The 18,744-nt window shown below is 46.3% G+C and overlaps 1 protein-coding gene across 1 annotated transcript in view; it reads right to left on the minus strand.

Moving 5' to 3' along the window:
• The window catches only part of ccr6a (chemokine (C-C motif) receptor 6a), a 75,670-nt gene that overhangs the window by 10,673 nt on the left and 46,253 nt on the right, over positions 1–18,744 (minus strand). The window contains exon 2 of the mRNA XM_085982021.1: positions 3,995–4,081. The gene's annotated coding sequence lies outside the window, so the exon portion shown is untranslated. The remainder of the gene's footprint in view (positions 1–3,994; positions 4,082–18,744) is intronic.

An 18,744-nucleotide genomic window follows, 5' to 3' on the forward strand; every position in this document is an offset into this window, starting at 1 on the left:
ACGATCTTCGGTAGCGCCCCCTAACTTACTGCTGGACGCGATGTCCAACGGGGTCAGGGGGGCCTACCTGCGGCCGGGGCGGCGCTATTTAAAGGCGAGGTGCCAGGCGGCCATTTTTGTTGCTGGCCGCCTGCCAGCACCTGCCTCCGCTCCAGTCTCCGGCCTCCTGACCCAACCCCCCGCAGAGTGCCGGCTGCACTCCAAGAGCCCGGCACCTCTTGAGTGCCGGGCTCTTTTGCTGGCACTCTGATCCCCGGTGGCCCAGCTGGGCCCCAGGTCGTGCTGCGCATGGCCCTTCCCCTTTAAGAAGGGGAGGAAAGCCTACAGTACAGCGGCACATAGCACCGCAATATTCCCTCTCAGTGCCCCAAGAGGGAGGCAGAGCGCTTCCAGTAGCGCCCCGCTTCCCTCTTGGGCGCTACCAGTCAATTTTGGCTGCGGGGGCACTAATCTTTTCGGGGCGCTAAAAGTTAGCGCCCCAAAGGGGGCGCGTCTCAATTTCTCCCCCCTAGATCTATTAGGCCAAATGGCCTGTTTCTGTGCTATACATTCTATGTAAGTCCAAACAACTTACACCATCCATATCAACCTAGAAAACTCACAAAATCTGACAAGCTACTGACTGAAAAGCTGACTGGCCACCTAATGGCCTATCATTCCGGATCCCACCACATCTCACCAGTACCTCATATCATGGGCCTCAGCTGGTGAATCTGCACTGCATCCCCTCCAAGGCCAATATATTCTTCCTGAGGTGCGGTGCCCAGAACTGAACGCAGTATTCAGATGGGGGTCTGGCCAAGGCTCTATACAACAGAAGCAGAACTTCCTTCCCTTTGTAATACAGCCACCTTGAGATAAAGACCAACATTATATTCATCCTTTTGATTGCTTTTTGTACCTGTCTAATAACTTTAAATGATTTGTGTACTTTTGTGATGATTTGTGTTCTATTAAATATATTATGCCAAATCTCTATGCTCCTCTACAGTTCCCAGTTTCTCAGCATTAAGAAAATACTCTGATTTATCTTTCTTGGGTCCGAAGTGGATAACCTCACACTTGTCCGCATTAAAAGGGAAATTAAAGAAGCGTGCAATAAGGGCACAGCAGTCATCATGGGTGACTTTAATCTACATATAGATTGGGCTAACCAAATTAGTAACAATACCGTGGAGGAGGAATTCCTGGAGTGTTTACGGGATGGTTTCCTGGACCAATATGTCGAGGAACCAACCAGAGATCAGGCCATCTTAGACTGGGTATTAGGTAACGAGAAAGGATTAATTAGCAATCTTGTTGTACGAGGCCCCTTGGGTCGGAGCGATCATAATATGATCGAATTCTTCATTAAGATGGAGAATGAAGTAGTTGACTCAGAGACTAGGGTCCTAAATTTAAATAAAGGAAACTACGATGGTCTGAGGCGTGAGTTGGGTAGGATTGATTGGGGAATGTCACTCAAAGGGTTGACGGTGGATAGGCAATGGCAAACATTCAAAGACCGAATGGATGAACTACAGAATTTGTTCATCCCAGTTTGGCACAAAAATAAAACAAAAAAGGTGACTCAACTGTGGCTAACAAGGGAAATTAGGGATAGCATAAGATCCAAGGAGAGGACATTTAAATTGGCCAGAAAAAGCAATAATCCTGAGGATTGGGAGCAGTTTAGGATTCAACAAAGGAGGACAAAGGGATTAAATTAAGAAGGGGAAAATAGAATATGAGAGTAAGCTTTCAGGAAACATAAAAACTGACTGTGAAAGCTTTTATTGATATGTGAAGAGAAAAAGATTGGTGAAGTCAAGCGTAGGTCCCTTGCAGTCAGAATCAGGGGAATTTATAATGGGGAACAAAGAAACGCCAGACCAATTAAATACATATTTTGGTTCTGTCTTCACAAAGGAGGACACAAATAACCTCCCAGAGATGCCGGGGAACATAGGGTTTGATGAAAGGGTGGAACTGAAAGAAATCAGTATTTGTAGGGAAATGGTGTTAGGAAAATTGATGGAACTGAAGGCCGATAAATCCACAGGGCCTGATCATCTACATCCCAGGGTACTTAAGGAAGTGGCCCTAGAAATAGTAGATGCATTGCTGGTCATCTTCCAGAACTCGATAGACTCTGGAACAGTACCCATGGATTGGAGGGTAGCTAATGTTACCCCACTATTCAAAAAAGGTGGTAGAGAAAAAGCGGGGAATTATAGACCGGTAAGCCTGACATCGGTAGTGGGAAAATGCTAGAGTCCATTATAAAAGATGTAATAGCAGAGCACTTGGAAAGCAGTAACAGGATCGGACAAAGTCAACATGGATTTACAAAAGGTAAATCGTGCTTGACTAATCTACTGGAATTTTTTGAGGATGTAACTGGTAAAATAGATAAGGGAGAACCAGTGGATGTGGTGTATTTGGACTTTCAGAAGGCTTTTGATAAGGTCCCGCATAAGAGATTAGCATGCAAAATTAAGGCACATGGGATTGGGGGCAAGGTATTGACTTGGATAGAGAACTGGTTGGCGGACAGAAAGCAGAGTTGGAATAAACGGGTCATTTTCCGAGTGGCAGGCAGTGACTAGTGGGGTACCACAAGGATCGGTCCTAGGACCCCAGCTGTTCACAATATATATTAATGATCTGGACGAGGGAATTGGATGTAATATCTCCAAATTTGCAGACGACACAAAGCTGGGTGGGAGGGTAAGCTGTGAGGAGGATGTCGTGAAACTCCAGTACGATTTGGACAGGTTGGGTGATTGGGCAGAAACATGGCAAATGCACTATAATGTGGATAAATGTGAGGTTATCCACTTTGGTGGCAAAAACAGGAAGGCAGATTATTATTTGAATGGCAATAGATTGGGAGAAGGGGAAGTGCAAAGAGACCCGGGTGTTCGTGTGCACCAGTCGCTGAAGGTAAGCATGCGGGTGCAGCAGGCGGTTAAGAAGGCAAATGGTATGTTGGCCTTCGTAGCAAGAGGGTTCGAGTACAGGAACAAGGATGTCTTGCTGCAGTTGTACAGGGCCTTGGTGAGACCGAACCTTGAGTTATGTGTGCAGTTTTGGTCACCTTATCTGAGGAAGGACGTTCTTGCTATGGAAGGAGTGCAGCGAAGATTCACCAGGCTGATACCTGGGATGGCAGGAATGATGTATGAGGAGAGATTGTGTCGATTGGGCTTATACTCACTGGAGTTTAGAAGATTGAGAGGGGATCTCATCGAAACCTATAAAATTCTGTCAGGCCTGGACAGACTAGATGCAGGAAGGATGTTTCCGATGTCAGGGGCGTCCAGAACCAGGGGTCATAGTCTAAGGATAAGGGGTAAGCCATTTAGGACTGAAATGAGGAGGAATTTCTTCACCCAGAGAGTGGTGAACCTGTGGAATTCTCTGCCACAGAGGGCGGTGGAGGCCAGTTCATTAAATATATTCAAAAAAGGAGTTGGATATATTTCTTAAGGCTAAAGGGATCAAGGGATATGGGGAGAAGGCAGGGACAGGGTACTGAATTTGGATGATCAGCCATGATCTCATTGAATGGCAGAGCAGGCTCGAGGGGCCGAATGGCCCACTCCTGCTCCTATCTTCTATGTTTCTATTTGCCACAGTTTTGCCCACTCAGTTAATCTGTCTATGCCCCTTTGTAACTTCCTGCCCCCATCTGCACTACTTACTGCCCCTCGTAATTTAGTGTCATCTGCAAACTTGGATATACAACTCTCTATTCTTTTATCCAAGTCATTAATAAATATAGAGGTCCCAGAACAGATCCCTGGGGGAGCATTACTTGTCACAGCCTGCCAATCTGAGCACATACCTGTTCTCCTCACTCTCTGTCTCCTACCTCCCAACTAATTTCCAACTGAAGTCAAAAGGTTACTTCCAATTCCGTGTGCTTTGAAGCACTTTAAGTCATCCTGACGTCATGAAAGACGCTATATAAATGCAAGTTATTTCTTTCTTTCATGAATGTACTTCATACCTGTGGTATTGAGTAAAATGATGTCTGTCTTTCTCCAATACAGTGTTGTCTTACATCAGAAAGATACAATTGTTCCAGAGTGGTAGCCTGCAAAGTATAATATTAAATAATCAATCATATAAGAAATATCATAATGTTACATAGTAAACAATGAATTTAGGAACCTTGGCCACTCTATTTCTATTAACTATATTATGCGTTCTATGTTTTTTTTTTGAAATTCAGCGCCAAAATGCAAATAGCCAACCCTCTTAAATGCCAACAAGCAGTGACACAATGTTTTAATTTTCAAATGAAACCTATCTACAACTTCAGGACAATTTTTCAGACAGTAGCACTAAATGCTTTTGCAGACCACAACAACAATTTGTATTTATATTGCATCTTTAGCATAGTAAAAAGTCCCAAGGTGCTTCACAGGAGTGTTATAAAACAAAATTCAAAACCGAGCCTCTTAAGGCGAAATTAGGGTAAATGACCAAAAGTTTGGTCAAAGAGGTAGGTTTTAAGGAGCGCCTTAAAGGAGGAAAGAGAGGTAGGGAGGCGGAGAGGTTTAGGCAGGGAATTTCAGAGCTTAGGGCCTAGGTAACAGAAGGCACGGCCACCAATGTTTGAGTGATTATAATCAGGGATGCTAAAGAGGCCAGAATTAGAGGCGCGCAGATATCTCGGTGGGGGGCGGGGGTGGGGGGGCGGGGCTGAAGGAAATTACAGAGACAGAGAGGGGCAAGGCCATGGAGGGATTTGAAAACAAAGATAAGAATTTTAAAATCACGGCGTTGCTTAACTGGGAGTCAATGTAGGCGAGCGAGTACAGGGGTGATGGGTGAACTGGACTTGGTACGAGTTAGGACTCGGGCAGCTGAGTTTTGGATGACTTCAAGTTTGCGTAGGGTAGAACGTGGGAGGCCAGCCAGGAGTGCGTTGGAATAGTCAAGTCTAGAGGTAACAAAGGCATTGATGAGGGGTTCAGCAGCAGATGAGCTGAAACAGGGACGGAGACGGGCGATGTTACGGAGGTGGGAATAGGCGGTCTTAGTGATGCCGCATATGTGTGGTCGGAAGCTCATTTCAGGGTCAAATATGACACCAAGGTTGCAACCAGTGTGGTTCAGCCTCAGACAGATATTAGGGAGAGGGATGGAGACAGTGGCTAGGGAACGGAGTTTGTGGCGGGGATCGAAAACAATGGCTTCGGTCTTCCCAATATTTAATTGGAGGAAATCTCTGCTCATCCAGTACTGGATGTCGGACAAGCAGTCTGACAATTTAGAGACCGTGGAGGGGTCGAGAGAAGTGGTGGTGAGGTAGAGCTGGGTGTCGTCAGCATACATGTGGAAACTGACGCTGTGTTTTCGGATGATGTCAACGAGGGGCAACATGTAGATGAGAAATAGGAGGCCAAGGATAGATCCTTGGGGGACACCAGAGGTAACATTGTGGGAGCGGGAAGAGAAGCCGTTGCAGGTGATTCGCTGGCTACGATTAGATAGATAAGAATGGAACCAGGCGAGTGCAGTCCCACCCAGCTGGACGACGGTGGAGAGGCATTGGAGGAGGATGGAGTGGTCAACCGTGTCAAATGCTGCAGACAGGTGGAGAAGGAAGAGGAAGAATAGTTTATCTTTGTCACAGTCACATAGGATGTCATTTGTGACTTTGATAAGAGCTGTGGCAGGGGCCATTTGATCAATCTGCTTGTTAACAAATGTGGCCATCTGCACCTCTTAGCTACTCAGGTAGTCTTGGTTCAATGCTAGCAGGCTCACCTCTGGATCAGAGGTTGTGGGTTCAAATCCTGCTCCAGAGAATTGAGCACAAAATCCAAACTGGCACTTCAGTGTAGTACTGAGGGAGTGCTGCACTGTCGGAAGTGCCATCTTTCGGGTGAGACATTAAACTGAGGCCCCATCTGCCCTCTCAAGTGGACGTAAAAGATCCCATGGTATTATTTGAAGAAGAGCAAGAGAATTTGCCTCGGTGTCCTGGTCAACACTTATCCCTCAAGCAACATCACTGAAACAGATTATCTGGTCATTATCTCATTGCTGTTTGTGGGACATTGCTGTGTGCAAATTGTGTTTCCTTACATTACAACAGTGACTACATTTCCAAAGTACTTAATTGATTGTAAAGCGCTTTGGAATTTCATGAAAGGCACTATATAAATGCAAGTTCTTTCTTTCTATGACTGGAATTTTTCTTTGAATTCCAAAATGCCAAGGTAGTAACCTTCAATAATCTGTTGACCATTTATCAGGAGAGGTTTCACAGTTCCTCAATTTCCCTCACTGCACAGTTTGTTTACAAGGTTTGGTTGGAGGAAGCAGCAGCCATCCTCGTGAAACCTAACTGGCTGAGGAAGTTGAAGAAATAACTCCTTAGGATAGTCAATGATTTCTCACACCTACAGAAAGTAAAATATCACTCTAAAAAAGGTAACTGTGTCACAGATTCCTCTTGTCCTTCCATTTAGTGCTCTAAGCATTGATGTAAGTGTAAAGGCGAAGGTTGGGAATTTGAGGAGCAAAGGGCACCTCCACTTACTGTCACACATTGTAGCCCTTCCTCTGCTGCTCTCAGACCAAAGCTGGTGGCTTTGGTGATGTGGAGGAGTGCAAGCCACACTAATATCATTTTCATGTGGCTTTTTGTGATTTAGATAAAACTAAAAATGCTATCGGAGAAATCACACCAGTCAGAAAAAAAAATCAGCTTGTAATTTCTTCGCAGATTGTAAGGTACCAGAAGAGTATGCTGGACGAGATATAACAAGGTTAATTGTCTTTCCAATATAGATAGATAACTTAATTTGTCAGACCGAGTATATTTCCTCTCGCCTCCCACACCTTAGATATACAAATGATATGTGATTTTCAGCTTTAAAGGTAATGGCCTAGAAATTCAGTGAGCTGCACCACCAGTTAGCACCTAAAGAGGGCACTCAGTGGCTTTAGCGCCACTGGCCATGCCTCCCGCGATATTTAGCTGGGGCGCTAATGGCGGCGTTAGCCTGTTGCGCTGCGCCGCCACTGATGACGTCATCGGTGTGCGCAGTGCCCCGCTACCACCCCGATCTCGATATTCGGTAGCGCCCGCCTCTGTAGCGCCATTCGCAAATCGCGCCCAGTTCACAGGGCCTACCTGTGGCGGCAGTGGCGCAAATTAAGGTGGAAGTGCGGGGCGGCCGTTTTTTTCGGCAGCCGCCTGCCAGCACCTCCGTCCCCAGCCTCCTGATCTCCCCCCCGCAGCAGTGCCGGCTGTTTTCCGAGAGCACAGCACTTCTCCTCGGTGCCGGGCTCTTTTGCCGGCACTCGCGATCGCTCATCGCGCTGGTGCAGGCCCCTCCCCCTTAAGAATGGGAGGAAGGCCTGCAGTACTACAGTGCGCCGTGTGGCGCAGCGGCACGTTGCGCTGAGATATTCAGTTTCAGTGCCCTAAGAGAGACGCGGAGCGCCTCGAGCCTCGCCCCGTGTCCCTCTTGGGGCGCTCAAGCTGAATTTCCGGCGGTTGCAACTGCTCCGATCGCTGCGCTAATTCCGGCGCCCAGGCGAGCTTGGCGCCCCGTTTGCGGCTCCACCGAATTTCTCCCCCATTAATGTGTACTGGGCTGCACTCCCCACAGCATGTCAGCATTATCTATGGACAACATAAAAGCTTGAATGTTGATGTGAATTACTTTATTTTAGAACATGCTTTCCTTACATGTGATTCAAGGGTGAGGTGTATGCAACCTCATTACATATTTGGTAACTGGAATCTACCTAATACTTCTAATGTCATAATTTTTTCCCATATGGTATGTTGTTAATTTTCCTTTTTTTTAAATAATACCACATAAAATTTGCACCACTTCCACATCTTGCCCATGTAGGGGGTTTCTCTTGCTTGTTCTGGTCTCCTGCCAGGCTTCTTGCAATAATTACCCGTGAGTGGTTCGACCCACTCGCCCCTACGGTTCTAGACCTTGGACTTAGGTGCAGGGAGCTGTAGTGCAGAAAAAACTCAATAGACCAGGTCGAATAGCACGAAATGGATGCCTTTATTGAACAGTTTGCAGCATTATAAAATACATGTCATATGCACAGATTAAAGCAACTACAAGCATGCACACATCTATAAACTTAACTCTAGAGAAATGGGGAACACACGGCACATCGTGAAAGGGGTAACACATTACAATTACCCTTAACCCCCTCCCCTAAACCTAACTAAGTTTCGATTTGAGGGACTCGGGATCATGCTCACCACTTTAAGAATTGCGAAAAAGGCTTTGCAGCCTTTCGATACAGCTTTCCGTCGTCACGTGGGTTTGGAAGCTTCTGGCGCAGCTTGTTTTCCTCTTGGTTCTCCTGCGATGAGTGCTCGCTGATGTGGTGCTGAAGAACTGGAGTACCGGGCCCTGAGTGTCTTCTTCTCCGGCCTGGGTCGTCGATGATCTCCCGACGGTCTTCCCCGGGGCGGGACGCTAGTTCTGAAATGACTCTTTAAACAGTCAGAATTGTCCTTCTGATTTCTCCAACGGTGGAGCAGAACTGGAGTACCTGGGCCCTGAGTGTCTTCTTCTCCGGCCTGGGTCGTCGATGATCTCCTGACAAAAGTACCCGGGCCTCCCCCATCGTCTTCCCGTCGTGGCTGGGCCTTGCCTGGCCGAACACCGAACACGTTCCGAACCGAAGTGCTGTTTAACCGAAGAGTCTGTCCCGAAGCGGTTTTGAACCGAAGGAGAATTCACTGATGGACTTTACTCAATCCATAGTTATACCTTTTTGGAACATTCTTATCTCCCGCCAAATCATAGTCCTGTCTTTGTAATAATTTTGGCGGGCAGAACTCTCTGCAGGGGTGTTTTGTCTTCATAACAGGAGTCGGTGATAGCTTAACTGGCCTTCCTGGGCCGATAATGTCTTTGCTTTGTCACCGTAACTTGGTTTGTATATTGATCGGTCTGGAGATTGCCCTGGATGGCTGTTAAACGGCTTCTCTTTGTACAGTGTAATGGGTTAAAGCGTTCATTCAATTGTCCGCCCATTTCTTGATGGGTCTCATCCTGCCACCCAAATCTGTCCTGTACTTATAATCTAATCAATATGTATGCTCAGTTCCATGAGTTTCGGCTTCCCGAAACTGGTTTTCGCGGGCTTTTAATGTCCTCAATCCACAAGCCTGTCTGGCTTGTAGTAACAGAAATTCAAAATGGTCCCAGAAGCTGGTCACGAGGTCTGGCGGCCATTTTGTGTGCCCTTTTATCAAAGGTTTTTCTGTATAAGCTTCTTTTGGTCAATAAAGCTGTTTTATTAACCCTACTTTCCTACGTGATTAATCAATGAAAATTTTGCGAATCTTACACTCATTATTGCATCCCGAGGACCAACTCACACTTTCACTTGTTTCATGATGAATGGTAATAGATGCCGGGACCCATTGGGCAGATGTGCAATGGGTGGATAAATGGTTGAAGGATTGTCTAGTGCAAAGGCGGGGGCAGGGGGGGTGGTGGTGTTGGTGGTGGGAGTGGACCACAGGATTTCATTTGTTATGTTTCACACTAGGTGAAGCTTCGCAGTATTAGGGCATCCCTAGCAGCTAGTCTGGTGATGGAAACCCCACCTTCATCCTCCTGCTCCTCATCCGAAGATGAGTGATGAGCCCCTTTGTCCTCATTCACCTGCAAACCTCCCTCCTGTGGACCTCTCTGTTGTGCATGTTCTGATCCCAGCACACCACATCGTTGCTGCCATGGATGGTGATGGCCTTCCTCTTCTGACGTTCTATCAAATACATTCAAGGTACCTCCCATTCTGATCTTGTCAATTTGAAATCCTTCAAGGTTGAAAAAAGCTGTATCCACACAGGCACTCTCTGCCAGACATTTGCCAGAGGGAACTGAGATACCAGCTGTAATAACTGAGCTTTTATTCAGATGGGACAATGAACAGTTTAAATACCCACCTGAACTGCTACTCAAACTCACCTCCGTTTCCCTGTTCAGGTTCCCGAGCCCCAGGAAACCTGTGCTGTTCAAGTAAAATTTGGAGCCAAGTTAAAGACAATTTAAAAATGCCTCATTTACATCTCCTAAGGTTGTTAATTGCACCAATAAGTACCTGCCCGCATCCAATTCAGAAATCCCCAGCTTTGGCGAGTAGATTTCACGCCGGTTCCAAACGTGCCTCCGTTAAACCCGGAAGTTGGAGCCAGGTTGCGCTCCCATTCTAAAAAGCTATCATTTTTACCCCTTACTTGCTCCCAACCCACCCATTCTTGGGGGTTAAAATTCCCCCCAATGTCTCTACAATCTGGCCATTGATCCACTGGCGTCTTAATAGTAACTTAACAACATGAACACGCTCCTGTGCTGCTTACAGAACAAGCATAGCAGCAAGGTGACTTAATTAGTGGCAATATTTATTTAATACTAATGTGAATTAGTGTGCAGATCCCTGTGTGTCCCAAGTGTCTCTCCGCTGCTAATACAATACAGCTGTCCTGATTCAATAACTCCTGTTGCAGGAGTTTTGGCAGATGATGCTGCCCCTACATCCAAGGAGAAAGTGGTGTGTTCCATTGACACTTGAGCTGGACACTTTCTTAAAAAGAAAGAAAACGTGCATTTCTACAGCAGGGTGTCCCAAAGCACTTCACAGCCAATGAAGTACTTTTGAAATAAAAACAGAAAATGCTGGAAATACTCAGCAGGTCAGGCAGCAACGGTGGCGAGAGAAACAGAATTAATGTCTCTTTCTCCAGAGATGCTGTCTGACCTGCTGAGTATTTACAGAATTTTCTGGTTTTATTTCAGGTTTCCAGCACTCGCAGTATTTTGATTAAGTACTTTTGAAGTGTAGTTATTATTGTAATGTAGGAAACACAGCAACCAATTTGCACACAATGAGAAAATGACCATATCATTTTTTTTAATGACATTGATTGAGTGATAAATATTGGCCAGGATACCAGGAAGAGCTCCGCTGCTCTTCTTCGAATAGTGCCATGGGATTTTTTACGTCCACCAGAGAGGGAAGACCAGGGCCTCGGTTTAACATCTCTTCTGAAAGAAGGCACCTCCGACAGTGCAGCACTCCTTCAATACAGCACTAGATTATTTGCTCAAATCTAGTGGGACTTGAACCCATGACCTTCTGACTCAAAGGCGAGAGTGCTACCCACTGAGCTAAGGTAGAGTACCATCTACTGGAGCACAGAATGATGCACCTGTATGAGCTGCTGCAGGCCCTTCTGCAGGGCGCTCCAAAGTCTTGCTCCTGATGAGTCAAAGTCGCAGTCACAGCTTCAGGAGTTTTGTTACCCTGGTTCCCTTAACTATAGTGTTAGCATCCATGTGAGCTTCATAGACTGTGCTATGGACTCTAAGGGAGGCTACTACAGCATATGCCCCTACAGCTAGATTTTGCTGCATTTCAGACCCCAGCCTTCCTTGATCATCTTACATGTCACTCAGGCTGCTCAAGGTGTTGACGGACTCACTCAGAGGATCCAGGCATTGCTGGGCAAAGCGTCTCATGGTACCAACTAAAGCAGACGCACCATGCACACGGTCTAATATCCTGAACTCAAAAGCATCCTCAGATATGTGTGGAAAGAGTTTGGAGCACCTGGACCTCCACTCAGCATCTCTGTACCTCCCTGAAGACACCTGTGTTGACAGCTAATCACCAATAATGGTTAACCCTACTCTACCTCCCTAAACTGGGAAATAGGCGATTCCATGTTGCTAAGTCGTATGGAAGGGGAACGCTCCACCTGCTGTTATTCCTATTGCTCTGGGAGGTGCCAACTGGATTGCTGGACCTTTTACCCATGTAGAGAGTGCATGGAACAACTGAGAGCATGTTAATATTGTAATATATGTGGGTGGAACAAATGAAGGACAAAAACAGAATGAGTTGCTAGTCCATGTGCTTGTTAACTAGGCCAGAGCGAACTGAGCATGCTCATACTAAACCATGTGACAAACCATGCGATAATACATTACACTGCTTTCCTCTTTTAAAAAAATGTACATATTCCCCTCTCAAATACAACATGGCCCCACCTTTCCCAACATTACATGTACCACATAAAAAAAACTCCTGGCTTTTCTCTTTTAAATGAACTACAAATCCTACAAATGAACTACAAATTCAGTTTAATAACAGGTTTGCAGAGCCTTCCTGATCTCCTTAAAGAAGGTTTTGGTGTTGAACCAGTTTTCAGGATGTTTTGTTTTGGTTCCGAACTCAAAGAAGTAGGTACCACCACTCTGTTTCCCCACTTGATACAACCTTGCTCAAGACAATTCAGTACGACTGTTATGGAATGATTTCAATTCTGTGTCCAGACACTGATCAGTCCATCCATTCAAGGTGATTTCATACACTCTTTTCAGTACGGAGACCTTTTGAGTCTCATCTGCAATCTCAGTTGCCTTCAGGGGAAATCTTTGTCAACTGCACCTAGTGTGAAAATCTCACCTTCACTCCCAACATGAGTCCTCATGTGACAACCTGCACAAGGCATCTGCAATTGCGTTTTGCTTTGAAGTGCGATATTCAATCGTGTAGTCATATTGTGACAACAACACTGCCCAACATTGCATTCTCAATGTGGCCATTGTAGGGATGGCAGATTTGGGCCCCAATATTGCTAGGAGCGGTTTGTGATCGGTTATCAGGGTAAACTTTCTGCCAATCAGCAACTGTTGGAATTTCTTGATTCCAAACACTGTGACGAGTGCTTCCTTTTCTCTTTCGCTCTTTGTGAGGTTTTGCGATGCAAACGTGTTTGGTTTCTCTTGGCCATCATCCATTACGTGGCTTTTGACTGCTCCCACACCATAGCTGGAAGCATCATATGCTAACTTAAGCTCACGCTCTGTGCCGTAGTGCACAAGTAGAGCATCACCAGAGAGAGACTTCTCTAACAAGGGTCGTAAGCTTCCTGTTGCGCTTTCGTCCACTTCCACTGGACGTCCTTCTTGAGGAGCTCATGCAATGGAGCTAACATGGTCGCTAACTCAGGTAAGAAACGTGCATAGAACTGGACTATTTCAAGGAAAGATCTTAACTCAGACACGTTCTGTGGCTTTGGAGCATTGATGACAGCATCAACCTTTTCCTTAACTGGTTGCAAGCCATTTGCATCAACTTTCAGAGCAAGGTACACAACCTCGGGCTGCACAAAAGCACATTTGCTCCTTTGCAGTTTTATATTGTGGGCATTCAACCTTTGAAGCACTAATTCTAACACTTCTAGATTTTCTTCCTCGCTGCTTGTTGCAATCAGCACATCATCTTGATTGCGTAAGTAATTTGGAATTCCTTGCAAAATCTTATCCATCGTAGCCTGGAAGATTTTGGGGGAGGACTTTACACCATACGGCAGCTTGGTGTGTGATCACAGCCCCTTGTGTGTGTTGATAGTGAGATACTGTTGACTCTCTTTGTCAACAATCGGCTGAGTATAAGAGTACAACAGGTCAAGCTTGGAGAAAACCTTTGACCCCAAGAGTTCTGCATACAAATCTTGTGATGTTGGTAACAGGTACTGTTCATCGTCAACTGCTTGGTTGATTGTAACTTTGTAGTCACCACACAAGTGTACAGTTTTGTCTGCTTTGGGCACTACCACAATTGGGGTAGCCCATTCGCTTTTGTCAGTTTTTACTAGCACTCCGTTCTCTCTGAGCTTCATTAGCTCTTCCTCCACCTGACTTTTCAACGCATAGGGGACCGGCTGTGCCTTAAAATATTGACAGGCTTTGCATTGGACTTGATGCGGATATGCACGTCATACCCAGTGATGCCCTCATAACTGTCTGTGAACATGCTTTCGTACTTGTTCAGCATTGTGTCGAGTCACTTCTTTGAAGCATCTACACTGAAGATGTTTTTCCAATCTAGTTTTAACTTTCTGAACCAGTCTTTGCCCATGAGAGTTGGCCTGTTGTAGCTTGCTACAGCAATAGGCAGCTTTACTGACTGGCCATTGTGTTGAACTGTACATTCCATTTGTCCACATGTCTCTAGGATTTCTCTGGAGTAGGTTTTTAACTCTGCGGTACTATTTGTAAATGGTATTTGATTAAACTTACTCTCATATGTGTCCTTACTCATGATAGAGCGGTCCGCCGCTGCGTCGATACACATATTGGTCATTGATCAAAAGTTTTGTACAGAGGTCTTTCTCATGACTGCTAGCATTGCTGCTAGTGGCATAAATACCGTAGATGCCTAGTTCTTCAACATCAGGTGTGTTCTCTTCAATATTGTGAATTCCTCCCATTTGTTGTCGCTGCTTTGCATTGACTCTAGAATGGTTCTTACTTCCTGCTTTAGATCTGCAAGCTGTTGAAATATGGCCTTGCTTCTGGCAGTGAAAATATTTCGCATTTCTGTATTGGCAGGACTGTGGTGAGTGATTTCCATTGCAGCGCTAACAATTCACTGAACTGCTCTCACCGACATGCCTTTGACTCAGTCTCACAACTTCAGGTTTGGCGGTGGCTTTGTGACTGTAGTCCTCAGCTGCACTAATCACTTGAGTTGGACAGAGCTCCCGAGCATTCTTAGACGCCATCTCCATAGATAGGGCAATTTTGCATGCTATGTCAAACATTAGGTTCGGAGTGTTCAGTAACATGGACTGTGTGCTCATCCACCAGTCCACACACAAACTTATCTCGCAACGCACGATCCAAAATTGTGCCGAAGTTACAATGCAACGACAGGTTCTTAAGAGCTACAATGGACTCACTGATGGTTTCACTTTGTTTTTAGTTTCTGATACCAAACTTATAGCTCTTTGCTATTTCTAACGGCTTTGGGTCGAAATGGTCCTCGAGTTTCTCTAAAATTTCTTCAAATGACACATCGTTTGTGTTCCCTGGCGCGAGTAGGTTTGTCAAAGTTACGTAGACATCTGGCCCAATCTCCGTTAGAAAAATTGCTTTCCTCCGTTCACGAATTACTTTATTTTGAGCTTGAACATTCTCATCTACATCTTCAGTCTCAATAATGTTATTGACTTTAAAAAACATCTCCGTCCACTCAACGTAAGAATTGAATGACCGAGCTCATGAACCAAACATGCCGAGGTTTCCGATGACTCCCGTAGACGTGGCCATGATTGTCCCGATCCCGTCGAACAGTGACTCTGCACATTACCCATGTACCTGTGAGAATCAACGCCACTGTTGCTGTGTATACATACACGCGAAGGTGAAGCACAGACGATTTTGCATCAGCATTAACAGTAAAACATCGCAAAAATTCAGTTTAGGTGTCACAAATTCACCTTAAACTTGTCCATTCGAAGGTTGAACACTGTGTCTTTCCATGATCCCTAAAAATGGCTTTGGGGTCCCATCCTCATCACCAAAATGTAATATATGTGGGTAGAACAAATGAAGGACAGAGACATGATGAATTGCTAGTCCATGTGCTTGCTTTATTAGGCCAGAGCAAACTGAGCATGCTCATACTAAACCATGTGACAAACCATGTGATAATACATTACAAATATTATTGTGTAGTCATGGCTGTACATGTTGTTTGAGCGTTTTTACTGGCTGGGAGCTGTAACATTTGCCACAGACACTCCATGGATTCCTTGCATGTCCGAATTTACAAAAGCAGCCAAACAGCCTTTTCTTCATATGTAGTGGCCTTCTCTATTAGTAGCCCATCTGCACATTAATTTCAACAATGGCTGGAATTTTAATTTAGAGGCGGGTAGGGAGTGGGGGGGCTGGAAAGCGGTCGGGAAACCCAGGAGAACGGGTTTTCTGCAGGTCCTGCTGAACTTAAAGGCAGGGCCTGATTAGCATTTCAAGGCACTGATTGCCACCCACAGCCTGCCAGATGGAGAGGCCGGTTGGCTGTTGGGCGGGTAGGCCTGCAGCACCAGGCCACAGAGAGGAGGGAGGGAGGGATCGAGCTGGAGGGGGGAGGCCGTGGGAGGTTGGAAGGCTGGGCCGGCGGGGAGGGGGGGGGGAAGGGGCGGAATTGGAGGCCGGAGGGGGGGTTGGGAGCCGGAGGTTGGGTCAGTGGCCAAGGATCAAAGGCCGGAGGGGGGATCGGAGACTGGAGGTTAGTTGGGGGCGGGGGGGGGAGGTTGTCGGAGCCCTCGGTGGGGGAGAGGCCGTGGGGAGATCGGAAGGGTCGGGTGGTTGTCCATTCACGGGAGGATGGCGAGGCAGGGACACTGGATCCAGCAGGTAAGTGGAAAGGTACTTACCTCCTGGGATCCAGCAGTCCTCGCTTCCCTTTAGCTGGCAGGTTCCCCGAGACCAAGGAAACCAGGCCGGCCAGAGATAAATAGGAAATGGTGGATTGCCATAAGGCACAGAGCCTCATTATAATATGTAAATAGCGACCCACCTCCTGGCAGCGGGTTGGCTGTCCGCCCCCATCCTGCCTCCGTTAAACCGGAAGTGGGCGGATTGGAGGCAGGTTGGGGTCGGGATTCAGCTTTTTAACTATTTAACCTCCCACCCGACCCCAACCTACCTGTTTTTTTGGGTTAAAATTCCCCCCAATATGTCAGGATGACAATAGACACTTGCATTACCAGCTGCTTGCCAGAAATGTCTTTGCAATCTCTATCTGTTGACTTACCTAAATACTCTTGTGAAAATCATAGACCACATGTACAGCCCAGGGATCGGAGGAGACACAATGCTCACTGCGTCATGCTATACACGGTGGTACCTGGCCTTGGATGTGTTAATGCCAACTGAGCCAAAAGGAACCTCACTCCTCCCCCGAACCATGTGTAGAGGTTTGATCCGAGACCTGTCTGTGAATCAAGCTCTCTTTATACTCAGCTGAAACATAGTAGCCAAGAATTGTGCGCTTTTCAGTTGGACTAACAGCACTGGGTGTTACGTATATTTAAGTGGCTGTTGACCCCTTAGAAGTGTGAAACCAACGTTACCAGAGATAAGACAACAATGTCCACATTTCTGGTGTTAAAACTGACGACAAAGTGGTAAAAGAAAACGTGGGATCTCACATGGAAGAAAGTTAGTGTTAATAACCATGGGATATTAATGATCAGAACAAGATGTGGAAACACACTTGCGGTTTTGCCCAGTGACTTTGAGAGCAGGGGGTGCAGCACAGAACCCCACATTCCCATTCATAGTGTTACAGTAGTCATCTGGACAGTCCAGTGTTACATAATATGTAAATGATTACCCAGATTATCAGATAAAACACTAACCAGAACAAAGGAAATATGATTTGTGTGAGTGTGGGTGTGCGGATATCTCACACGATCTGAGGCGCGTTCACTGCTGTGAACTCTTACTGCATTTGTTTTAAACGTTGCTATAATATAAAATAATAGGTCTATTTGTGACATCCTGTAAACATGACCACCTGCCAGCCTCAATTTTCAAAAAGTATGAAAATGGTGAACACTCAGTTGTAGATGCTGATTACACCATCAATCATGAATTGAGTCATCGCCATGCACACCTATACTATGGCCCAGTTGATCGTCACAGCTAGCTTAAACTTCAAAAGGGAATGCACGCAGTCCTTTATTTTAGTCTATTTTATGTCTGATTAAAATTGAATGAGGGAAAAATTGGGTTGCTTTGCGCCTCCCGTTAGCTCCCCCTGTACCCAGGCATGGCACCGTTAACGCCTCCCGCGAAATTCAGCGGGAGGTTAGCGGCGGTGGTAGCAAGTAGCGCCCCGTAGTGCTGCGCCTCTGGCGATGACATCATCGCCATGCGCAGCGCCCCACTCGCGCCCCGGTTGCAACCTTGGGTTGCATCCCCTGACCTATTGCCGTACGATATGTCCGACAGGGTCAGTGGGGCGTTTTTGCAGCCGCGGCGGTGCAAGTTAAAGGGCAGGTGTCGGGCGGCCTTTTTTTTGGCCGACTGCCAGCACCTGCCCCCTTCCCCTTTTTACTTCAGGATGGCGGCCGCGATCGCTCAGCCCAGCACTCCTTGAGTGCCGGGCTGTTTTCCCGGCACCCTGCTCCCCAGCAGTCTAGCAGGGCCCCAGTACGCGCAATGCTATGTCCCTCCCCTTTAATCATGGGAGGGAGGCCTGCAATTACACGGCGCTACGTGCCGACGCGAAATTCACTGGTAGCGCCCCAAGATGGAGGGGTAGCCTCCTGCTTGGGGCGCCACTACTGAATTTACAGCACTGGGGCACTAACTTTTTTTGGGCCCAAAGGGGGCGCCACCGAATTTTTCCCCCAATTAATTTTGTTGTAGACAATGATACCTGAAGTGGAACACTTAGAATTTCATGAGCAATGCTATTAACTTGAGTTACATCTCTCTATTTGGATGTAAACAAGCTCATTTATTTTGGGAAAATAAGCCTGGGACTGGAGGACACAAGATCAAAATTTACAAACTTTGAGCAAGGTTAGAGATTAGGAAAAACCTAATTTTTCCCACAGGATAGTGGATGTGTGGAACAAACTCCCATATTCAGGGTCAATCGGCACTTTCAAAAAGGGGCTGGAGCGGTATCTGTGGAGCAGCGGGATTGAGGGTTTAAGGAATATTTGACAATGCCGGGAAATTCCTCAGAGCTGCTCCCGCTCTGCTGGCATTACATCACCGGAATGTAGGTAAACAATGGGCTGGATCTTTTTGGAATAATAACAGTGCATTAATGACGTATGTTGTTAATGCAAAAATTGACCAGCAAATTCAGGGGATTAAGAGAGATGTTGTGAGTTGCGAATCTCCAGAACTTGCTGGTCGATTTACGCCA

This window comes from Somniosus microcephalus, chromosome 3 (genome assembly GCF_052327205.1).
Source record: "Somniosus microcephalus isolate GS21.2 chromosome 3, FLI_Smic_1.0, whole genome shotgun sequence".
Classification (NCBI taxonomy): Eukaryota; Metazoa; Chordata; class Chondrichthyes; order Squaliformes; family Somniosidae; genus Somniosus; species Somniosus microcephalus.